At 49.4% G+C, this 25936-nt stretch overlaps 1 protein-coding gene across 1 annotated transcript in view; it reads right to left on the bottom strand.

Annotated features, from left to right (window-relative positions):
• Emp2 (epithelial membrane protein 2) overlaps window positions 1–8660 on the bottom strand; it is a 33130-nt gene extending 24470 nt beyond the window's left edge. Inside the window, exon 1 of the mRNA XM_032913917.1 lies at window positions 8590–8660. The gene's annotated coding sequence lies outside the window, so the exon portion shown is untranslated. The remainder of the gene's footprint in view (window positions 1–8589) is intronic.
• Window positions 8661–25936: the final 17276 nt, after the last annotated feature.

Genomic DNA, 25936 nt, shown 5'->3' with positions numbered 1-25936 from the left:
TGTGGCTCAGTGGTAGACTGCTTGCCTGCTTAGCATATCCCAGTATGGTGGTATATGCTTGTAATCTTACTGCTCCAGAGGTAGAGGCAGAAAGATGACCAGTTCAAGGCCATCTTCCCTCTATATTAGAATTGAGGTCAGTCTGCTCTCCAGCTGAGTTCCAGGATACCACAGGCTACATGACACCCTAAGAGGAGCCCACAATCTCAGCTCTGGAGGCTGAGGCAGGAGACCATCAGTTCAAAGCCAGCCTGGGCAGATCCAGTGTCAATTTTTTTAAAGAAGAAAGAGGGCTGGGATGTAGTTCAGCGACAGAGCTCTTGTGTAGGAGCACTGAGTTCAATCCACAGTACCACCAAAGAGTCAGGAGCACTGGGTTCAATCCACAGTACCACCAAAGAGTCAGGAGCACTGAGTTCAATCCACAGTACCACCAAAGAGTGAGAGGAACTAAGTAAAACGCCATGAGCAGAGCAGAAGGGGCCAAGGGCTGAATATCACCAGAAGCAGATGAGTTCAGGGAAGGAGGCAGTCTGTGCCCAGCACTCTTGGGGGACCTGAAAAACCACCTGTGAATGGCCCCACCCTCCCAAGGGGCTGATGTCACTCCCACCAGTGGGGACTGGGAATTGCATTTTATCACAGCTCCCTGGGTGGTTTCTGATGGGCAGCCAGCCAAAGACCTTGGAGCCAGATCATGCAAAGTCTCAGTTCTTTGTGTGTGTGTGTGTGTGTGTGTGTGTGTGTGTGTGTGTGTGTGTGTGTGTGTGTGTGTGTGTGTTTGGGGTGGGGTGGGGAGCTTTACTTTAGGAGCAATCAAAACCACTGAAGCCTCTTGGGAGGGTGAGTGAGAGCCTCTTTCTGATCCTTCTGGGCAAGTATGGAAGGTGGATCTCAGGGCCAGGGTGGTTGAGGGGAAAATCCAGCTGTGCTTACTGTGAGGATAAGAGAGAGGAGAAAGGATTCAAAAGTTTGGATAGTCTATCAATGAGAAAGACGATGGTGGTCTACGCCAAGATGGTGGCTCTGGTAAGTGAGAGGGGGAGGGGTCAGAAATAAATAGGCCTTGCCTGGAAAAGTGGGTGGGTCCAGCAGCCATAGCAAGTTGATGATGTGTTAGTGGGTTCATTAAGGGACTAGGAAACTCATTCTCAGTCTCCTCTAGGCGCTTGGGCTCATGGTCATCCGGCTGGGCTTTGGGACACAGTCTATAATGTTAACAGGATTCCCTGCCACCTTTGGACTTAAAGAGTGTATCACTGAGTGACATCAACTGTATGCACCTGAAGGAGCGGCTGGGTGGCCACTCAGCTGGTACAGCGGTTGTCTTGCGTAGGAAGACCTGAGCTCAAGCCCCAAGATTTTTGTTTTAAAGAAAGGTTTGAATGCTGGTGCCTGCTTATGATCCGAGTGTTGAGGAGGCCCCCTGGCCATCCAGTCAGGCTCCTTGTCAGGTTACAAACTAGTGAGAGACCCTGCCTCAAACACCAAGGTGGACAACACCTGAGGAGCAACAGCAGAGGTTGTCTTTTTGGCCTTGTGCGTTCACACGCAGACACACACACACACACACACACACACACACACACACACACACCAATATAAACACACATTCTCATGCAGAGTATACTAAGGAACAAAGGAAAGAGGTGACCTGTCATCTTGTCATAGAGAGCCCAGGAGGATTGAGATCACCTGTATTGACATCCAGGATGCCCATTAGGACTTCTAGACCAAAACAACATTCTGGGCCCAAAAGACCAGATTCAAGAGGAGAAAGTATACATTTCGAGTTTTGACAGGAAGAATCACAGGGGGATTGGTGTGTCTGATGGCGCCAGGAGCCCCAGCAGCAGATCCTAACTTGCAAGCTGTGAGATTGGAGCATGTTCCTTAACAGGCTCATTCATGAGAACAGAGATAATAACAGTTTCTACCTTTAAATGAGTGCAGGGAGGTTCCGCACGTGGCTGTAAAGGCGGCAGTGGTAATTACTGTCATTACTGCTGATAACACTGCTAAGTAGGGGCCATTTTCTCCTGCTCTAAATAATGCCAAGCTAATGCCTAGTGTGAGACTCAGGTCTTCACCCATCTGCTTGAGTTCTCGGCCCAGCCCTGGACACCCAGTCCCGATGCAGTCACTTGCTTGAATGATTGACGGCCACAAGCATATACTTGGTGTTTCTTCTCTAAACCATGGCTGGTCATTCACAGCAGCCAGAAAGAACTAATCTTCTTCATTGGGCGTCCACTGTGTGCCATCCCACAGAGATGCCCACGGGGCTGGATGACGGCTCAACTCACCGTCTCGTTCTTGGATGACCATGACCACCTGTGGTCCAGCTAGAGGCCCCAGAGTCATGAAACCCTGTGTAGCCCCCCAACATTCACAACTGTGAGACCCCACTGCTCCCCCAGTGCAGGAAGGACCAACTCATTGTAACTAAGATTCAGACACAGATTCCCTGTTACAGATGAGACAGGAAGCCCTTCACTCATTCATGCTATACCAGTTCCTTGGCCTCCCCTTTCCTTAGTGGCTAATCTAGCTGATGTTGGCTTCTGGGCTTTGTCCCTTAAATAAACACAATTCATATGAGGGCACAGAGCATGTGATGGGAGTTTTGGTTATCTTTATAGAAATAGTACATGTTGTGATATGTAGCTTTTTTGGTTATTGTTCGTGTGTGTGTGTGTGTGTGTGTGTGTGTGGTGCGTGTGGGCACACATGTGCTGCAGCATATATGTGAATGTCAGAGGTCAACTTCCAGGGGTTGTTTCTTTCCACCATGGATTCTGAGAATCCAATTCAGGCTGTCAGGCTTCCACAGCAAGGACTGTTTACCCAGTCAGCCATTTTACTGCCCCTCACCTAATGTTTTCATCATTTGTATGTGTGTATTCATGTATGTTCATGTGTGTGCACATGCAAGTGGCTCATGTATGTGTGAGGCCAGGGGACCTCAGCATGTTTTACTTCTTTCTTTCCCTTCCTTTTTCCTTCCTTCCTTCCTTCCTTCCTTCCTTCCTTCCTTTCGGGGCACAGTCTCTCGCTAGTCTGGACTCAGCAATAGGCTAGGTTGGCCAACCAGCAAGCCCTATGGATCCCCTATCTCTCCTGGCCAGCGTTAGGAAGGCAAAGCAAGGGCGTTCAGCCTTTTTGTTTGTTTGTTTGTTTGTTTGTTGTTGTTGTTAGTGTGAATCTTGGGAGTCAAACTCAAGCCTGCTTTGGTTCTGTTTTCTGGTGGAGCTATCGCCACATCCCAATAATTTTATTTAAAAAAATCCAATAACGCACTGGGCAACGGTGATGCACGCCTTTAGTCCCAGCACTCAGGAGGCAGAGGCAGCGGATCTCTGTGAGTTCGAGGCCAGCCTGGTCTACAGAGTTCGTTTCAGGACAGTCAGGGCTACACAGAGAGATCCTGTCTCTGAAGACAAAACAAGGCCAGTGATGCAGCCTCAAGGTAGAGCACCTTCCCTGAGTCATCTTGCAGCCAGAACCTGTTCTTCTTAATGCTGTAAAATACTCTGTAAAATGCCTGACAGATATTGCAGTTACTGTCCCCAGAAGCATGGCTATTAGAATGCTAACTATGTCCAGCCCCACAGGCTGACACACATCATATTATAAGCTCCTGGAATGGACAGGTACACCTTGACTCAGCACCCCCTGACTAGATGATAGTCACCTTGGGAGACAGGGGGTTTCCCTGCCAGCTTGCTCATAGAAGACATCTGCTTAGTAATATCCACATGGTAGCAGGACAGTACCAACTCCGAAAGGTTTCCTCTGCTACATGCGCATGATGGCCTGTATGTGACACACACACACACACACACACACATACACACACACACACACACATATACACACATACACACACATACACCCACACATACACACACACATACACACAAACACACACACACACACACACACACACACACATACACACATACACACATACACACACACACACACACACATACACACACACACACACACACACACACACACACACACACACACACACACACACACACACACACACACACACACACACACACACACACACACACACACACACACACATACACACACACACACATATACACACACACATATACACACACATATACACACACATACACACACACAAACACACACACACATACATACACATACACATACACACACATACACACACACACACACACACACACATACACACACATACACACACATACACATACACACATACACACACACACTAATAATACAATAAAGCATGAATGATGATCAAAATACATCGTATGAATGTATGAAATTCTCATAAAATTATTTAAAATATTATACTAACTATGTGTGAGATGTGTCCATTTCAGTCCCCTTAGACAAGACCTTCTGAAAAAGCAGTCAACGGGCACTAAGAATTGGGCACTACAGGTTTGGCGGAACCTGAAGATCACCTGTGCTTGCTAACTACTTTAATTTAAAAACCGTCTGGAGTTTTAAGAAGCACCAACTTTCATCTGTGAAGCTATAGATTCGTGCGCCTCTTACGATTGTTTTCAGATGCCAACCAAGGAGGATATATAAGTAGTCTTCCCTCTTTCTATGCCAGGCCATAGACCTTTTATTTTACAATTACCCTGGGCACCAGCAGAAATGCATCCACCTGGAGGAAAGTCGTCTCACGCCACATTCACCCAGTGAAATATTTAAAAATACTTTCCCTTCTAAAGAAAGATAGGGTGACAAGGTGGGTTGGTGACAGCACATCAGGAAGGAATGTTCAGGGCCAACAAGATGGCTCAGTGGGTAAAGGCGCTTGCCACCAAGCCAAACCGAAAAACCTGAATCCAATTCCCAGGGCCCACACACAGGGTGTGAGGAGAGAACCAACTTCTGCGAGCTGTCCTCTGGCCTCCACACGTGTGTGCCATGAGATGTGTACATGCTGACACTTACATATACATACAAGATAAGGGTAATAACGTTTTTAAAATGGAAGGAAAATCTTACACAAGGACTCGGTTACTGAGGAACCAGTCTTAGTGTGGGAGCGGTTTGTAATGATGTCTAAGCGGCCCCTCTGTAGCCTACGTCATAACTGCTATTTTGCATCCCAGATTTCTGAGAGTGGTATTAATACCAAATACCACACTGATGACCTCTCACTCAGCTCTGGACCCTAAGTCCTAGGAAGCTTCTAGAAGCTGGTCCAGTCAGTCCTGGCCAGAAAGGAGCAGCTCTCTGGAGGCTTCTGTCCCCATGGAAGCTTGGTTGCCAAGGTGCAGGCCCAGGAGCTCACTCCGAATCCGACAAGAACTTACTAAGCGAAGACAGTATCTCAGCTGGGAAGAGGAAGGACCATCTACTTGGTTTCTTTCCAGCCTCCCTCCTCCCTACATCCTGCCCCAAGACGAGCCAGTTTCTCCAGAGCCCAGCAGCTGAGGCTGAAAATCCCCAGATGCTCTAGGGAAAGTGACCCAGTCCTTGAGTGTTTTCTCTAACATTCCTCCACCGGAATACTAGACAAATGACTTCTGCCACAGAGGCCCTCACGGTGGGATGCTGTGATTCCACTGAGCCCTTCCTGGTCACTGAACTCCTCCCTCAGCTGGGGTCTATGCCCGGAGAGAAGCCTAGGTCTGCCACCAACGCATACCATGTGACTTGCTGTCAAAAATGGAGCGTTCTAAATTCCTGAAGTCCTGAAATTCTTCACTGTTTTGCCTGCACCAGGGAATGCAGAGATGCACCCCTTTTGCTGGTATCTGTTCTCAGGTCAGCTAGCCTGGAGGGGTTCAAGTGTCTCTAGAATCCAGAGGCCCTATGTTGTCACCACTATCTGTCACAGCCACCAGCCTTACTTGGGGTGTCAGGTTACCAGGGAGCACTCTGGCTGGGTGGCAGCCCTGCCTCTGATATTTTTAGAGCTCTCCTGGGCCTGGCCCTAACAAGAGTCAGATGTGTTCAATCCCTGATTCTGACAAAAGCTGTCTGCATCCCACCTAAATCATGGTCTTAGGGTAACATCGAGGCAATGAGACAATACCTTGCTGGTGATGGGGTAAGGTAGGGATATCTTCTCCTCCCATCCGCTCACAAGGTACCCCACCTTTCCTTAGGCTCAGACTCTGAGTCCTCGTAGCACCAAGGAGCACACTCGGGCTCTGATCTCTCTCTGCTAACCTTTAATTTACTCTTCTAAGAGAGTTCTGCTCCCCAATTCCAGAACAGGGACCCAAGCCCACCTTTGGGCTTCAGTTGACCTACCAATGGCTTTTTTTTTCTTTTCTTTTCTTTTTTTTCGGAGCTGGGGACCGAACCCAGGGCTCTACCACTGAGCTAAATCCCCAACCCCCTACCAATGGCTTTTGAAGGAGCTGCCCACCTCTGCTTTTGAAAGCTGTGTCAGAACCCCCACCTGACCACAGGCATGGGACATCAGTCACACATCGCAACATGTATGTATACAATTAGCTGCCCCCTAAAAGGTGGCTGGACTCCTGACTCCTGGCCAGCCTCAAGGTCCCAAGCCATTTCTTACACCCTGGAAAAGTATTTATATAGTTCCTGTGGTGTCCCTTTGAGTAGGTTCACTGTGACAAAGAACGGCCTTTCATTGCACCTCACTGATGAGCAGGGAGGCTCTGGGAAAAGGGAAAGAGGCCACAGGCAGTAGAGTGTCAATATGTACCTGGGCATAAACAAGGAACACTGGCAAACTGGCCCTTCATGTGGTTAGTGCCTACAGTGGAGATAAGACAAAAGAAAGGGATCTAGATGTCATTATCTGTAAGTAGGGTGTGTGTGTGTGTGTGTGTGTGTGTGTGTGTGTGTGTGTTTGGGAACTGCTAAATAGATATGCTCTGTATTTACAATTAAATTCTCCCTTGGGGCAGAGTGAGCTTGAGAGGGGGCCTCCCTTGTTGGTGGGGCAGCACCTCTCTGCCCTGCCCTTCCCTCCCCCTCCCTACTGGCTCCCTCCCCAGCTTCCCACACAAACACCCTTGCCCAGATTGCAGGCCAATCTCGGCTTCTGCATTTGAGGGACAGAGAAGGCTCCAGGCTGTGTGACCGGCTCTCTGACTCTCCATTCTTGTGGGGGTGGAGGTGGTAAAGATCCAAAACCCCTTGGAGGAAAAACAGGTTCTGCACCTTCTGGCCACCCCTAGTGCCTCCCTAGGCTGTGGGCTGGGTATCTATCTCTGCCCAATACCTTGTAGGGGACCCACACCCCTTAAAATGTCTCTCCTCATTTCCTGCAGCCCACTGAGGTATCTCCTGGTAGGAATAAGTGTTGGGGGGCACAGGGAAGGTGGGGAGAGGATGTGGCTCGAGAGCCTTGAGCAGCTAACTCTGCCAGGTCTCTAGGCCTGGTTTCTCCACCTTCAACAGGAGGGTGTGCTGTGCTGGGGACAGCCCAGAATAAGGCTCTCTGGGAGGAGGCGGGACAGGAGCCCAATGCATACACCCCCATTGTCCTTCCACATCCTCTTCCCTTGGGTCTCCCTGTAACCTGCATGGATCCGTCCTACAGAACATCTACCCTTATTTGAAAGTGACATTCCAGGGGGAGGTGGGCAGCCTCCGTGCCTGGATTTTGGGGTTTCTTTGATTCAGAATGCCCAAGCAGGGGCAGCTAAGAGGTGTCTCTTGTGCCTCTCGCCGTGGTAAAAATACACATAGCATTTATGATGTAAATCATTTAATTCTACAAGCACATGGCCAGGAATGAACCGGCAATGTTGAGTAACACCCACCACTATCTAAACTCAAAACTTCCCATCATCCCCAATCAAATCTGTACCTGTTAAATAATCCAAAATCCCAGCTATCTCCGTCAGCTGGCAAAGACCGCCTCCCACCAGATCGGCTTTGAACTTGCAGGTTCTAGGTGCCTCACAGTAGTGGGGCCCTCTTGAACCGAGCCTAGAAGCTTCAGTCCTTCTCCAAGTTTGGCATGCACTCTCAGTTATACCTCCTTTTTCTGTGGAATCATGGGTGCCATCCCGCCTTCCCTTTAAAGCCCACAGATCTGCCACAGTAGTCAAGAGCAGGTGGGAGGCCATTTTTGGAGCTTTTCCCCAGGCTTGGACACCGTTAAGACCCAAGGAAGCTGCCCCTTGCCGCTGTGCGCCACGGAGCACAGACCCGGAGGAGCTCTCAGGGAACCGCAGACCAGGTCCTATCTGATTGGTACTGCTTGGGAATCAGATGCCGAGTACCACAGGCGACAAGTGGGCTACTCTGGACTTCCAGAGCTTTGGGCCAGCGGTGGCGGAGAGGGGATCCGCCCTGACTCTTTCCCAAACTTTTCCCGCCCGCTTGGGCGCAAAAGGCGGCGAATGCCACCCAGGGGTGGCACGGTGGCCTTGGGGGCACCAAAGGGGAGGCCTGCGTCCCAGAGGTCTGGAGAAGGAGCACCAGGGCTGCTGCACGGACTGCACCCTAACCCCTCCCTGTCAGCCACGGATCCCCCGGCCTGTCCCGACTCCTAAAGAGGGCAGACCGCTCCCCTGTCATCCCGGAACCCGGCCGTCACCGCAGTCCCTGGGCGCGCCCCCAACTCACCGAGCGCGGGCGTCTGGACACAGTGGCGGGCTGCGCGTGAGGCGAGGCGCCGGCTGTTTTGAAGCTCCGGGCTGGCACTGCGCGGCGTCCTCCGCCCTCCGGGCTGCCGAGCCTCCTCCCCGCCGCCCTCTCCCGAGCCCGCCTCCCTGCCCATGATGTCAAAAGCCGCTGATCCAGGGGGCGGGACCTTGGGAGGCCGCCGGGAACCCCCCTTCCCCTGCCTGTCGGTCCAGTTCACTTCGCAAAGTTCAAGGGAGCTGAAAGTCTGCTGGGAGCATCGCTGCCTTCTCACCTTTGTCACCCCTCTTCTCTTGACTGCAGGATCAGGACCCCGAGATTTCCCCTTCTTTCCTAGTAGCCCTCTCTGCCTCTTACTAATTTAGTTGGTTGTTAATCTCTCCTGCCTCAGTTTCCTATGATAGACACGGAAGGCATGGTGGGACCTTGCCCTGAGACCTAAAGGCCACACTCACACGGTGCCTGGCTACTGGAGAGGCTGAGTATATATGAGCCAAGCCATAACTGAAAAATCAGAGTTTCTTCCGAGGTAAGGCCATCATCAGGACCAGTCTCAAGATTCTTCCAAGCCTGGCCAGGCCTGTGATCGATCTTAACTACTGAGAAGTCTGAGGTAGAGGATCCAAGTCGTGGTCTCAATTGGGCATTGTTTTCTTGCGTTCTCCTTTTCTCTTCTTTTCTGAAGCAGTTTTAAGCCCCCCTTCTCTCTCTCTCTCTCTCTCTCTCTCTCTCTCTCTCTCTCTCGCTCTCTCTCTCTCTCTCTCTCTCTCTCTCTCTCGCTCTCTCTCTCTCTCTCTCTCTCTCTCTCTCTCTCTCTCTCTCTCTCTCTCTCTCTCGCTCGCGCGCGCGTGTGTGTGTGTGCACTTTGCAGAGTTGATTTTCTCCTTCCTCCTTTGCGTTACTCCTGGGAATCACCAAGCTTGCACAGCAAGTGCCTTCTCCTGTGGAGCCATCTTGCTGCTTCAATTATTTCTGTTTTCAGTATTTTTATTACATTTGTTTATTTACTTATTCGTGTGTGTGTAGAGCACACAAGGTGATCAGAGAGAACCTTCTACGTGTAGATCCTGGGGACAGAACTCAGGTCCTCACATCTAGTGGCAAGTGTGTTTATTGTCCTCTGTTCCTGTTGCTGTGATCAACACCAGGCCCAAAAACAACGTAGAAAAGGATTGTTTGCACCTTACATACACTTCAGGGAAGTCCATCACTGAGGAAAGCAGGAGCTCAGGTGGAAACCTAGGGGCAGGACCTGGTGCAGACTATGGAGGAAGGCTGATTACTGGATTGCTTCCCTTAGCTTGCTCAACTACCTTATATAGTCCAGGCCAACCTGGACCTGAGAAAGGACCCAGGAATGGCATTGCCCACAGTGGTAGTCGAGAAAATACACCGCCAACATCCCACAGACCAGTGTGAAGAAGGCAATTGTTCAATCTCTGTTTCCTTGTCCCAGGTGTCTCTGGGTTTGTGTCAAGTTGACAGCTGAGCTAACTATGGCAGCCATCTTGCCAGCCCTTGATTTGTTTTATTTATTTACTTATTATTTTTTGAGACAAGGTCTTTTATGTAACCCAGGCTGCCCTTAAACTCTCAACCCTCCAAGTGCTAGGGTAACAGGTACACACGGCAAATACCACCACCCCTATTACCCCAAGCCAGGCACTGTGTCAATGTTCACCCGCATCATTTTAAAATCCAGTTGCAGAGCTCTCTAGAGGGAAGCTCTCACCGGGTCTAAGTTAGAGATTTCTTGGGGGACATGGCACTCCCAAATCCAAAGGGTCATTCCCCCAGGCCTCCAGTTGATGGAATTGGTCTAGGATCTCACTTGTATGGTGAAGGCAAATGAAGACTCATTCCGCAAGCACAGGGCACAGGAGACATTACTTGGAGCTAAGGCCTGTCTGTCTCATGGTCATCTGGAAAACAAAAAACCCAAAGGCTTTGCAAGAAGGGAGAGTTCAGTGGCTACGATTACTTACTAACCATTAGCCACAGTCTAACACCTGACCAGCCTTAGCTTGTTGTTGTTGCTAATGAGACAAGGTTCCATATAGCCTAAGCTGGCCACCAGCTTGTTACTAAGTAAACAAGGATGACCTTGAACTTCTGATCCCTCTGCCTTTACCTCAAAGTGCACGAAAGGCAGGCATGTACCCCATGCTGTTTTTGTGGTGCTGGGGATGGAACCCAGGGCTTAGGGATATTAGTCAAGTGGCTTGCTTGACAAACGTTAGCTGTAATGTAACACAACAGCCCTGAAAAAGGCCGCATTTTATCAGTAAAGAAGCAGAGGTGTGAACCTATGAAAGGACCCTGCACAAAGGCCTGATTAAGAATGGCATTGCGGATTTAAACCCAGACCAATTGCATCAACCCCTTTTTACTCTTTCTCAACCAAATAACACACCCTGTTTATTTGAATATATTTATTTGAAAGGAAGCCTCGTGCTGCAAACAGGAAGCCAGTGCCATCCTCCAAAAATAGAAGACAAACTTACAAATATAAACACCACCAAAATAAAAGTGTTAGCAAGCTGAAGCCAGGCGGGGTTGACTGAAGGGGCTACAAGTCCAAGGATTAAAGTCTATGGCAAGGGTCGACCGAAGCAGTGACCACAGGCGGGCCTAGCGAAGAGGGCTCTCAGAGCTCAGGCAGAATGGCTGCCAATGGACCAAGACCTCTCGCCGAGCGAGTTAGTGTTGCCTTCTCCTGTATCTTTCCTGGGGCCTCCTGCTGATGGGTGTGTCCTGAATTGGGACGAACAGGACTGAAGAGTGGAGTGGGCGGATTGAGCCTCACCCTTTTCCAGACCCTCCGAAGAGCTTCACCTGCCTTGCCGGTTATTTTCCCTTATACCGCTCTCTCCGGGGGAAAGTGGAGGAGGAGGCCGAAGCCTGCCCTATATGTGCAATACACTTACTCCTGGCACTCAGTAATGAACTTGAGACCCCAACATGGTGTTGGGGGGGGGAAGGGAAGGTGTGTTCCACGGAGCTCTCACTCCCAAAACTTTGATGAGGCACTAGGTGGGTGGGGCACATTCGCTCACAAGCTGGAGCTCGGGCTGGACCACGTGATTTACTTCAGCCAATGAGTAATTAACAATAAGGCACTTTGGGCTCCCGTCACATTTTTGCCGTTTGGAATCGGTAAAATAGCATCCTGGTACCCGAGTGAGCCCAGATAAATGAAAGCTGCTTGGATCAGAGCTACTCTAGGTAAGATGCAGGATTTCCCGCCCTGAGGCCCCAGAACTGCAGCGAGGTGGGTGAGATACACATGACCATTTCTGTATGCCACTGTGGCTTCTTGGCCATTTGTAAAGAGCTAGTTAATAACAGGATCATCTTGCTTGGACATCTGAAGACATGGAAAGCCATGGAGAAAGACTATATGAGGCTTGGCTCAGGGTTGGGAAAGAGAGAGCCTATAAACATAGTTCAAAGGTTAAGGGCACTTCATCCACAATTATGAGGATTGGTGTTTAGGTGCTAGCACCCATGTTACAAACTGGATATCCCTGGAAACACCTATAACTGCAGCTCAGGTGGGGACAGAGACAGGAGGGTTACTGGGGAGTGCTCACTTCTAACCTAGCAAAAGCCCCAAGCTCAGGGAGAGACCTTGCCTCAAAGGAATAAGAAGAGTGATGGGGGGAGGGGCATCTGATACCTTCTTCTGACCTCCATTATGTGTGCACATACATAGAATGACACACACACACACACACACACACACACACACACACACACACACCCCACATATTTTCTTCTTAAAGAGAGAGACCAGTTGGGCTTGATGGTTCATGCCTTATATCCCAGCCCTCGAGAGACAGAGGTAGACAGATCTCCATGACTTTGAGTTCAGCCTGATCGACATAACATGCTCCAGGTCGGGCAGGGATAGATGTATTAAGATCCTATCTCAGTGGAAAGAGAGAGACAGAGCTGGAGAATGCAATTGTCCCTCGCTGGCCGAGGTCCAGCAGATGCGTGCAGATTCTGTTTCTTGTCAATGTTTCTGTTGATTCCTCTTTGTTCTCCAAAGAAATGCACAGTTAGCTAAGCCTGGGGCAAATCTGGTCACAGGCTTAAGCAGCCTGCGTTTGTTACTTGTATTTGGCTGTGACAATACCTGACAAAACAACTTAAGGAAGGAAGGGGTTATTTTGATCCCAGTGTGAGGGTAAATCCATCATGGCGGGGCAGTCATGGCAACTGGAGTGTGCAGCGGCTGGTCACACTGGGAGGTGCTGTCTACAGTCAAGTGTGAGTTTTCCCACCTCAGTTGATTCAGTCTAGAAAGCCCGTGTAGACATGTCCAGAGGCTTTCACCCTCCATGATTCTAGATGGGTAATCTATAGGAATCATCACACACACAGCCTAGCAGAGTGGATCTTGAAGACAGCATAGATTCCTGTCCAAACGGATGGAGATTTTAAAGCAATTGTGATTTAGGATCACAGTGTCATTAGGGACTAATCAAAGTTGAGAGTGGTTCAAGCAGCATGGTTGGGAGTCCTCACAAATGCCACGGGGTTCATTGATGTCCATTCCAGGACCGTTTCTTTGGAGAACAGTTGGGTATCTAGGCTGCTGTGCTGACCTCTAATGCCCGAGCTGCCTGGTATTCATCATCTGTCCTCCCCAACAGCAGACTGGATATTGCGACTTTACTTCTAGGGAGCATACTACATGTAATGCGTGTCACTTGGCTAAGTTGCAAAACACTGTAACCACCAGCCAAGTCCCCCTGCTGCCTTCTAGGCTTGCACCTTTTTGTGCGGTGAGCCGGCTTATTAATGCTCCCACTTGGTAAAGACTGGCTTTGGCCAACACCTAAGCAAGAAGTGAAAACTTCAACCTGCCCCACACCAGGCCCCTTTTGGGTTTGTTTTTCAAGACAGGATTTCTCTGTGTGGCCCTGGCTGTCCTAGAACTTGCTGTAGACCAGGCTGGCCTCAAACTCAGAGATCCTTCTGCCTCTCCCTCTGCCTCTGCCTCTGAAGTGCTGGGTTTAAAAGTGTGTGCCACCGCCACCCAGCCTCTCATTGGCCATGGTCCAGCAGATGCATTTCAGATTCCTGTCAGTTTCTTGTCAACGTTTCTGTTGGCTCTTCTTTGTTCTCAGAAGGAACTCACTGAGTTAGCTAAGCCTGGGACAAATCTGGCCACAGATCCCCAACATTCACATGAGCTTTGAAGTGAATCCTTCCCCAGCTGAAACTCCAGAGAAGGCCCCAGCTGTGGCCAACATCTTGATGGAACCCTCATGAGGAACCGAGGTAGAGGGGTTAGCTAAGCCCTGCTCACAACCAAGATCCACTCAAACTGTGACGTAATGAACACCTGCTGCTTGGGGCTGCTAAGTTGTGGGGCAGCTTGTCACACAGCAGCAGATCACACAAAGAATGGAGAAAACTTTGGACCACTCAGATCTGAAGGCTGAGTTCCAGTTGTTGCCGTTGCACCCATTAGCATCTCAGATCCCAATCCCAGTGGCTTACAAGTGTCCATACCTCTTACATGTGTCAGGAGTCCATCATGGATTGACTGACAGACATGGTCCCTGGCATCTGGACTCGGAAACAAAGGCTGGTTGTATCCATTACTTTGCAGTTTGCTGTAACAAGGCATCTGGCAGAGCAACTTAAGGGAGGAAGGGCTTATTTGGCTCGAAGCTTGAGGCCAGAGTCCACCATGGCTGGAACACGAGCTGGCTGCCCTGCCGGTCACCCTGACCCCACAGTCAGGACCAAGAGAAATGACGCTGGTGCTCAGTTCCCGTTCTCCTTTTTAATCACCCTTGGGACAGTGCCACCTACTTTAGGGTGACTCTTTTCACTTCAATTAACTCAATCCAGAAAGTTCCTCACAGGCATCTCCAGAGATTTGCTGTAGACGATTCTAGAGGCTGTCAAGTTGACAACTGATATCAATTATCGCCTCCCTCTGAAAGCCACCCAGTCTCAGGGAAGAGCAGGACTGAGCTGGGGAGCCACCTTCTGCAGACTAGCATTTCCTCAGCCACGCTGCACAAATCTCCCGCTAGCCGCGGCACCATGGCACCTTGCTTTATGTAACATTAGCTTTACGTCGGCTTACAGCTCTCTGTGCCTCTGGTTACAGGAGGAGAACAACGGCCTTCCACGTTCCCTATGCAGTCCCACCTCTTGGCTACTCTCTCAGAGATGGAGAAGGCTCCTCAGGTGAGGAGTTCACAGAAAAATCCGGAGTGGGATCGACACTTAGGTGGAGACAGGTGGATCAGAAACTCAAAGTTATCTTCGTCTATGTAGTAAGTCTGAGGTTAGCCTGGGCTACATGAGGTGCTACTTCAAAACAGCATAAAACACCAAGGCCCAGTCTTGTCAGTGTGGTTCGTTTAGCTGCCCTTGGCACATGAAAGACGGTTAGGCAGGACCACAGGCTCCCCAGGTCCTGATGTACAGAGGCTTGAGACCTCTGCTACGTTGTCTTTATCACCCTCCTATGAGGGACAGGTTGCAGACAGACAGTGGCTTCCAGCAGACACAAGCCCTTCAAGGCCCTGGCTTCAAGCTGTGAGCTCTGAGTCTCGTGGATTCTGCCTGTGAGTTGCAAGATGTGATTTTTCTGTCTGTAATAGAATGGCAGAGATACCTGTACCCCCTCTCCACGAACCTTCCTGCAGATAAGTGAACTAATTCAGCAGATGGGTGCCACCCTTCCACTCCAGCCCCATTCCACCTGCTCATTATAGAATTCTATGCCAGAAGATCCTAAAGAAAATGCCTTCCTGTGACCCCTTCAGAACACAGCACCCTTGGTCATCAGGACTTTGCTTTTTGTTTGCTTGCTTTTGTCGTTGGTATTGTTTGTTTTGTTTTGTTTTGTTTTGTTTTGGTAGGGACCCATGTAGCCCAGACTGGCTTCTAGCTCCCTGAATAACTGAGGTCGATGCTAAGCTTCTGGTCATCATGCCTCTACCCACTGAGTGCTGGACTTGCAGGCGTTCACCATTGTCCCCACTGTCTGTGGTGCTGGTTATGGAGCCAGAGTCTCTTCCATGCTAGGAAAGCACCGTACCAATCATCAGCACTAAAATAACCGTGTTGGGATGGATTCTAGAGCTGTAGTTGGGACGAGGGGGGGCATCCATGGTTATGCTGTGACTGTTCAGGTGTGGTTCTGACAGACTGTCTTGTGATATTTTTTCCCATAAAGTTCAGAGGTCAAACTAGAAAGATTAATCTTATGGTATTGTCCGCTTGCTTATGACAAAGAGGTCTGATAATTTTCAAAGACAATGACCTCAGAAGTCCCCATCCCCTGGAGTCATAGCCTTAAAGCATGCTGCCTTGGGCTGGCTTGTGTGTACTAAAGCTACAACGGTAACAAATCCAGGACCCACATCTAAAGTGAAATGCAAAAGGTGTATCCAGGGCTTTCCCCTGTCATTCCTTGTGCCCAAAATGGAGTTGCTCTGACTCCAGCTACCACGTCTATCAGGATCTTTGGCACCATAGGACCAGAGCTTAGCTCTCTGACTTCGAGTTCTCTGAAGTAGAGAAGAGAAAAGCAGGGATGAAGGAGGGGCCTCTGGGATCCGATCCTCCACCACCAACCTCACCATGCCCCAAGTATCTGGAGACCAGGGTGGCTTAGAGAAGAGAGCCTGTGAAAGAGCAGGGTGCAGTGTGGTACTGAAAGGCCAAGAAAAAGAGAAGTGGAAAAAAGCCTATGGGATGTGGATCATTAGCAGAGTCTTCGACAAGGACAAAACCGTGGTTTGAGCCCTGCATCCCATTAGCTGTGTGTGGTGGTGCATGCCTTAGGGCACAGAAATGGAGACAGTAGGATCAGAAATCCGTGAACGTTTTAAGTTACATAGTTAGCTTGAATCCAGTCTAGGATCTGGGATACATGAGACCCTGTCAGAGAGAGAGAGAGAGAGAGAGAGAGAGAGAGAGAGAGAGAGAGAGAGAGAGAGAGAGAGAGACAGAGACAGAGAGAAGAAGGAGGAGGAGGAGGAGAAGGAGAAGGAGGAGAGAGAGAAGAAAGAAAGAAAGATGAAAGAAAAATGAAAGAAAGAAGAAAGAAAGAAAAAAGAGAGAGAGAAAGAAGAGAAAAAGCAATTGTTTGTCACTACTGTTCGCTAATGTCTCAGGGGTGGGCAGTTCCATGTAGACATCTTTGGAACCATCATGAATGTACTTCCTTCAGCCCGTGAAAGCATCCTTGTGTTCTCTAAATATTTCCAATTTTTCAAAACAAAACCCTTTCCTTCTGTCAAACAATGTCTCAAAGAAACAATATTTCCTCCCAGTCATTCATTAAACTTATCTCTGCTTTGACTCCTCCGTGTGCCCGACCGACACTGAGGCACTGAGGCTACAGCAGTGAACAAATGCGTCCTCACATCTCTTACAGGATTCAGTAACTGATGCCGGAAAGCTCCATTTGTTACCCTTTTTCTCGCCACACGTGTTTTCTTTCCAAGATCCCTGGAGAGCTTTGTGTGAACATTATCTCTCAGACTGCAAGACCATGGAAGTACCCATCAAATGACTGACCCCAGGACCCCACTGGACACATCTAACTGTGAGATCTGGGCTGGAGTCATGAATCCTCATGAAGCTCTAGGTATGGGCAGTGTGCTGGTGAGGTTTTCCTTGTCAACTTGACACAGACTAGAGTCATTTGGGAAGAGGGGACCTCAACTGAAGGATTGTCACAATCAGATTGGCCCAGGGGCACATCTGTGAGAGATTGTCTTACTGGTGATTGATGTGGGTGGGTCAGCCCATGCTGCTGCCCTAGGAAGGTGGGCCTGAGATTTATAAGACCGCTAACTGAGCATGAGCCAGAGAGCTCGGTGAGCAGCCTGTCTCTATACTTCCTGCTCCTACCCTGAGTTCACACTCTAACTTCCCTTAACGATGGTCTGTGACCTGGAAGTGTAAACCGAAATAACCCTTCCCCATCAGCTGCTTGTATCACAGCATTGATACATCTAACTAAAACAGGCCAGAAGGGAAGCCCCTCCCTTTTAACAGGAGTCACTCTCCCAACCCAGTCAAGAGGTCAAAGGTCACAGCTTTTCAGGGCTGGATGAGCCCGATACTGTCAGTGAAGCTGTTCCTATCCTCTAGGCAGACAGCTACTGAAACCTATGGCAAACTAAACTCTCGATCTGCAAAGCCTTGTGTCCAGGCAGCCCCACCCAAAGGTTAGATAGCCAGGATTAGGTAGCCTCGGTCTCCAGACCCAGGCTTCTATCTCTAGCAGCCAGAACATGCAGTGTGCCCATTCAAAAGACTTCTTTCATAGCAAGTGTATTCCTTCACTTTTCACAACTGCAGCAAAATGCCTGAGGTTGGGTAACACACACACACACACACATATTTACGTATATATTGTATATAATATATTATCACATATATTATATATTATAGGTTTATTTGTCTTGATGTTCCATCAACAACATTTGCATTCATGACTTCATGACATATCTGAGGTTGGGTAATGTCTTAGTTTGGGTTTTACTGCTGTGAAGAGACACCATGACCACAGCAACTCTTACATAGGAACAGTTAACTGGGGCTGGCTTACAGTTTCAGAAGTTTAGTCCATTACCATCATGGTAGAGAGCATGGCAGTGTGAAAGTGCTGGAGAAGGAGCTGAGAGTTCTGCATCTTGATTCAGAGCCAGCAGAAGGAGACTGTCTTAATGCTTGGGCATATAATATCCAAAGCCCACTACCACAGTGGCACACTTCCTCCAACAAGGCCACACCTCCTAATAGTGCCACTCCCTGTGGGCCTATAGGGGATAATGACATTCAAATCACCACAGGTAACTTGGTAAAGAGGTGGTATTTTTAGCTCACAGTTCTGGAAGCTCATGTAGGTATCACCCAAGCTCTGGTGAAGTCTTTCTAGGCTGATGGCATTACAATATGGGAGCCTGTACAAGAGGGTGAGACATGTGAATGGGAGTCTGGCAAGAGGGGAGGAGCCAGGGAGAGGGGAGGGGCCAGAGAGAGGGGAGGAGCCAGGTATATTCCCAGTCAGAGTTCCCAGGAGAAAAAAACCAATTTCTGCTAAAGGCAGAGCCCCAGAGACATTTTCTAAGCCCTGCCTCTTAAAGGTCCCACCAACTTCTCACAATGCCACACTGGGGTTAGAACATGTAATGTTTTCTTCCCTTGAGGAGACATCTGAACCTGAATCTGAGGGGACAGATTTGCATCTGAACCTATAATCATGGCAATACTGTTCACGGCCTGTAATTATGTATATGATGTTTTACAGACATATACACTTACACACACATACTGACACACACACTAACTCACACGACACTCACATACTCATACACATACATATATACACACATAAACATACTCATACACTCACACACACACTCACTTATACACATACACACAGACATGCATACATTCAGTCACACACATATACAAACACACTCACATGCACACACACTCACACACACACACACTTTCGTGTGTATCATCTTCACTCCCAACAGGAATACACTTCTTGAGAGCAGAGGCCTTCTTTATCTCTCACCCCTTTTCACCAGTTTGATGCAGAGTGTGCATCAAGGTCCCATTCAGCTTTGGGTAGAAGGATGATGGATGGATAGACAGACAGACAGATACATTGAGAATCAATTTAACTGTCAATCTCCAGCCCCACAAGATATCAGCGAGGGGCTTCCTCAAGGACGCTGGGTCAGAAGTTAGGTCTGACATCTGGAGTTAACTCAGTAGACTCTGTGGGTGCAAAGGCCCATGGGAAGGGGTGTGGTCGAGGTCAGAGAGGGCAAAGCCAAAATGGTGCCAGAGAGATGATCGAGAGAAAGGAAGGTGGGCAGCTTGTGCCGAGGAGGCAGGGAGGAGTCACATCCGGTTCCCTGGATACTTCCACACAAACCTGCCATCCAATGAAGGGTCCAGCTATGGAGGCAGGAGAGGGACCCCTGTCTGAGTCCCAGGCCTGCCTTGGTATCAGAAGGTAGGTGCCCAGTAAGAAGCCCTCCAGAGAATCAGAGTGGCCTGCGTCACCTCCTGTGATTCAGTCCCGGAGAGCCCTATGGTCACAACCATCATATTCTATTGGTGGGGCGGATGCCAACTGATGGCATGTCTCTCAAAAGGCCGAGTGTCGGGGAACGAGGCAAGGGAGCCTGGGCTCAGATGGGACCACGCGAGTGCATGAGCAACCCAAGCCAGATTAAGCAGTTCATTCATACGTCACTCAGCTTACTTTAGGTTTGGCTTGGTTAGGCTTGGTCTGGTTCGTTTTGTTTAAGATTGGCTGGTTTCCTTTGGTTAGGTTAGGTTTAAGTCAGAGTATCATCATGTATTCCAGGCTGGCCTCACTAAGTAGCTGACGACAACATTGAACTTCCGATCTTGCTGTCTCTACCCAGATGCTGGGGTTATAGAAAACACCACCACCCCAGGTTTATGTGGTACTAGGGATTGAACCCAGGACCTCCTGCACAGGAAGTAAACACTGTAGCAGCTGAGATAGGCCGCTAGCCTCCATTCACACTTGGGCATGATTCTGGGTCTGGAAAATGAATAACACAAAGAGACTCAAAGTTTCCAATAATGGGAGGTCTAGAGAAAAAGCATACTATTTACAGGGGCAGATGCAATGGACACTTCTCTGGGACCAAATGTGAAGGCCTGGCCCTCCACTGGGCATGGCTGATAGGGTGGGCTGCTTCCTGGATGCATGTCTGGATCCTGGCTGAGGCTGTACGGATAGATCCTCCGGACGCTTTGATAGTGGGTTAGACGGCAAGAGTGTCCAGGGTGCACGGTGTGTCCCTTCACACCTGATCATGTGAGAAGCTCATGGATTCACTCCTCCTACCTATATCCCAAAGGGAAGCTTAAGGCAGCTTGTGCTCAAATCACTGATACAATAGGGTGGACACGAAGAGAACCCACCCTGAGCAGAAGGAACCGGAGGGAAGGACGGAAGCCATCTACACCCACAAATGCTCCTGAGTCATTGGCCGTGCGAATTCTCCACGCCGTTTCCAGGGACGCGGGCGGAACTTCCAAGAGTCTGGGCAGAGCTCTGGAGTCTGCATCTCTAACAGCTGTGCAGAGAGACTGTGATGCTGTGATGGACGGAATGTGTGTGTGTGTGGCCGTGGGTGAACAAGTGTGCATGTGAAGGCCAGGCGTGAAGATCCGGAGTCTCCCTCGGTCACTCTCCACCCTACGTTTTGAAACAGGGTCTCTTGCTTAACCTGCGCTCACTGATTGAGCTGGACTGGCTAGAAAGCAACCCAGGGACCCTCCTGTCTCTCTGTACCAGCACCTGGATTGCAGCTACATGACACCTCCCGGCTTTTTCTGGGGTGCTGGCTCATGCACTCACTCCTCCTACCTGGACTTCAAAGGGAAGCTTAAGGCAGATCCAAACGCCAGTTCTTACGCTTGCAAACCAAGCATTTTACCCACCGAGCCATCTTCCCAACCCCTCAGAACCACATTTGGAGAAATCTTGGCTTTAGTCCTTCAATCAAATATGGGCACGGTGACTGAGCATCCAAGGGGACATGAAGGGGTTACTGCTGGAGCTAGAATTCTGTGCAGAAGGGGTTTCTAGGGGGAAGAGGAGCATCATTTGCTCAATCCAGCTAACTTTGACTTCAGTTGGATTTCATAGCTGCTGTATGTATATGGCAGGGGGAGAGGGAGGGAGGAAGAAAAAAAGGACAAAGGGAGAGAAGGCAGCAGGGTGGACGGGAGGGAGAGACAGAGAGATAGACAGCCAGAGACAGAGAGACAGACGGGGGTACTGTGTAAAGCAGCTGCTGGACTGTGCACAGTGAACCTGGCAGGGGAATAAAAATGAACTGCTAACTGAGAGAAACGCAGACTTTCCAGCCCTGAGAACAGCTCATTTTCCTCCAGGAGAGGTTCTTAACGCACGCAGTGGGACCATCTGAACACACACAGTGGGACCATCTTTCGTTAACTCCTGGAACCAGACAAACTGGGGCATGCGGGACCAGGACAGCTCTGGAAGGTTTTTGGGCTTTGTGTGCTGCAGCCTTGGTTGCCACTTGGCTAACTCCACTGGGGTTTCAGTAGCCCACCCTTCACTTCTGGAAATCCCAAGCCTTCTCCTGAGCTATGAGAAGGGAGAAAGGAGGTGGTGCGATGGAGAGCCAGCTAAGAGAAACTTCATGCAGGTCGCTGCCACATGTCCTGCCTCCGCAGGACTCACCGTGGGAGCAGCAGCAGTGTTCCCAGCCCCGTTATGTTCAATCAGAACCTGCATCTTAATAAGATCTTCTGGTGACTAGTGTGCACGCAAAAGCTTGAGACGCGCTGCAAGCATTCCAGCCAGAGATTCTAACCCTCTGAGAAGGCCCATCCTAGGGACCTGCTCCCAGTGGGCCGCACAGTCTGGAAACCAATCACGAGCCTGTGGGGGACACTCCATACTCAAACAATAATACAGGGCACCTGCCACACCTCCGCACCCAGAGGGGATCAACCCCATCTCTACTTACTTCAAATTCCCCTGCCCGGAGTGTCAAGGCATCGGGCAGAGGTGAGGCTCCTCCTCCTCTGAGAGGAGGCGGTAAGGCTGGAGGACGGAGAGATTCATCTGGGTAAGGTCGAGAACAGGAGTGGTCAACAGTTCACCCCTCATACAATCGCTAAAGTCAGGCACCACTACTTGCCATGTTTTACAACCAGCGCGTGGAGCCCCCGGGGACCCTGGGACCAAGTGAACTGGATAAATATTAACGTGGAGGGATGAAGCCCAAGGAGAGACAGGGCTTTACTTGCCCAAGGTTGCAGGGCAGGGGTGGCGTGAGAGGCAAGCGCTCCCGGCATGCCCTGGCCACGTTGTGGGGTTTTCTCTGAGGACCCACCAGCCTCGGCTGTGAAGCTGGCTGGCTAGCAGCCTCCGTTCAGAATCGCAGCTCATTGTTTAGCTCTGGCTGTATTTACTTTTCCCATTTCCTCCCATTCAGGCTGGACTTGTATTGGAACCGTGAGGAAGGGTTCCCATTGGGGCTGGCAAGACTCAGCACCTTCTCTGTAAAGAACAGAAAACAGTTCACTTTAGAGTAAAGTGGGTTTTATTTTTTCTTTGTTTTTTGTCTTTTGGTTTTTTGGTTGTTGTTGTTGTTGTTGTTGTTTTTCATTAAAAACATAACCTGGGCTGGAGAGAGGGCTCTGTGGTTAGGAGCCCTTGCTGCTCTTCCACCTGTGGGCACTGCACCCGATACAAGTACGTGAGATGTAAGTACACACACACACACACACACACTCACACACACAAACACACACACACAGACACACACATAAGACACACACACAGACACACACACAGACACACACACAAACAGACACACAGACACACACACACAAAAAAGACACACACAAACAACAAAAACACACACACACACACACAAACAAAAACACACACACACAAACACACACACACACACACACACACACACACATACACACACTCACACACAGACATACACACACATACATACACATACACACACATACATACACATACACACACACAGACATACACACAGATACACACACAGACATATACACACATACACAGACACACAGACACACAAACACACAGACACACACAACTAAAAACAAAATACTTTTAAATTATATAAATTCTATCTCAGGGAAAGGGCTGCTTTGCTTTGGTTCCCCTTGGTTCAGGGTGATATTCTGAGAGTTCATCTTATGTAGTTAGTCCAGGCTGGCCCTGAAGTTGTGTCTCAGGATGACCTTGACTCCTGATTATTCTGCCTCCACCTCCCCAGTGCTAGGGTTTTCGTTTACACTCGACTACCTTGTTTTGTTTTGAGACAAGGGCTGGCTATGTAGTCCAGGCTGTCTTTGAACTCTCAGCCTCCTGAGTTTGGGGATTACAGAGGTAGCTTTGTTTTGTTGATGAAGTGAAAACAAGAATCAGCTTTTTTTTTTTTTTTTTTTTTTTTTTTTCCGTAAAGGGCCCAGAGCTAAACCCTTGCTTGAAGGATGTGCAGCTGCAATCCACAGCAAGCCATGCAGGAGCAGGTGTTTATGGTCTAGCAAAGCTACAGGGCCTCAGGAGAGTTCATTTGGTGGAGAGTCGCAGGTTCAATCCTCAGCCCTGTGTAAAGCAGGGGTGGTGCACATCTGACAGCGCCATGTCTTAGTCGTTTCCCTATTGCTGGGACACCATCACAAGGCAATTTATAAAAGAAAGAATTCAATTGTGGTCATAGTCCTAGAGGTTTAGAATCCATGATGGTTGAGTGAAATCCTGGCAGCAGGAAGAACTGAGAACTCACATCTTGATCTATGAGCAGGAGGCAGAGAGCACACTGGGAATGGCTCAAATCTTTTGAAACCTGCCTGACCCCAGATCAGAGAGAGCCCCAAAGCAGGCAACCAGAGACAGAGAGAGATCCCCCACGTCCCAAGCAACTGGTAGTCCAGCCAGTCAGAGAGACCTGGGTTCAGCTGAAAGCCCATCTCAATATACAGGATAGAAAGTGGTCAGGTCTAGCCTCTGGACATATGAGTGCACACATGTACATGCACCTGTACACACACACATGGGCTCACACACATGCACATGAGCCCTTCACACAGAAGCATAGACAGTGACCTTGAAGATGATTCCAAAATGGGCATATTCAATGGTCTTTAGAAAAGTAAGACTCAAGGTGAAAACCGCAGAGGAATGAGTAGGGAACCATGGGGCCTCTTCCCATGCAGAGCCTCTCTTGACCCTGTTCTTCTGCAGAAGTCAAGGAGGTGGGGAGTCTAAGAATCTCCAAGGGGATGTTAGGGCTTTAATTCCCACCTCCCCTCTTTCAGTGTGTCTCATAGTGGTCCATCTAATATAACCAAGGCTGAGTGGAATGGTCACTGGGAGACATAGGGGAGTCAGGAGACCCCCAAAGCTCAAACTTCCTTCCCATACTGTACCCCTTTCCCCTTTTACACTTTACAAAGAATGTTCCTTTGGCTTCTCAGGCTGTTGACTGTTCTGTTAGCTGTTAGGCAGCCATTAATACCTTAGAAACATTCTTACAGCTTGACTTACTTATTTTGAAACAGGATCTCACTATGTAGCCTTGGCTGGCCTGGAACACACTATGTAGATGAGGCTGGCCTTAAGCTCACAGGTGGCCTCTGCTTCCCAGGTGCAGGTTTGGAAGCGCGGGCCATCACACTTGGCCTACTAAGGTCATTCATTCTCAATCAGGTTTTAAAGTAACAAACCATTGGTCTAGAGAAGACCAGCCCAGCTGCAATTTCCCCTTTAGTCTTTTTCGTTTCTTCTCTTATTTTCTGGATTTGCTTATGAGGGAGATCAGAGAACAACTTGAAGAACTAGGTTCAATCCTCCACCACTTTGTGGGGTCCTGGGAATTGAACTCAGGTCTTCAGGCTTGTTGGCAAGTGCTTTTATCCACTGAGGCATCTTGCCGCTCCACCATCTTGTGGATTTTCTAGGAAAGTGAAACTTGACAAGCACATGAGGAAGCAAGGCAGTCCTCACACTGCCCCTAAGCTCTTTCCCCTCATGAAGAAATTCTGAACACCTACTAGATACTAAGTACCTACAGACCCAGGTTCTTGCAACCTCATAATAGCACTAGGAAGTAGATCACCATGATCTAAGGGAACCAGACCTCTTACAGGATAATCAAATGGACAGGAAGAGCCAGGCAAAGACCGTGGTCCCCACTCTCCTAAGGACCATACCCAGCTCTCATCGCCTGCTGGGGATGGTCTCCTCATCAGCTCCAGGCCCATTTCTCTTGACCAAGCTACCCAGAGCACAACATTGTTGGGAAATCATCAAGGAGTGACCCTGTTCCTGGCACCTCCTGGGGGCTTGGAAGGATGCCGGGGTTCTGTGGGGGCCCGGGAGTGGATGATCCCGATCCCAGGGTCAGCACTGACAAGAACAGAAACAGGGCAGGAGGCAGTGTCAGCACTGAGCCCCACCCCCACTCCCCCACCCCAGTCTGCAGAGTGTGAGTGTCACAGATCACTGGCTTCTACTCTCACTGGCCACACCCTACACTCACCCAACCAGTCAGGCCACACCACCCACATGTCAGCCTGATCCATTTAGACGAGCACAAGGCATGACCCAGCTTGTCCAATACCTGGGCTGGTTGCCACTCCCTGCCCTCCTCCTCCCAGGGCCTCCAGATTCAGAACTGCAAAGAAGGGCTCATTTGCCCGCTCATGAGGATCCACTCACGCAAGTTCCACTCACGGGGGTGCT

Source organism: Rattus rattus, chromosome 9 (genome assembly GCF_011064425.1).
Source record: "Rattus rattus isolate New Zealand chromosome 9, Rrattus_CSIRO_v1, whole genome shotgun sequence".
In the NCBI taxonomy this organism is placed as follows: Eukaryota; Metazoa; Chordata; class Mammalia; order Rodentia; family Muridae; genus Rattus; species Rattus rattus.
This window is presented reverse-complemented; position numbering and strand designations above follow the sequence as displayed.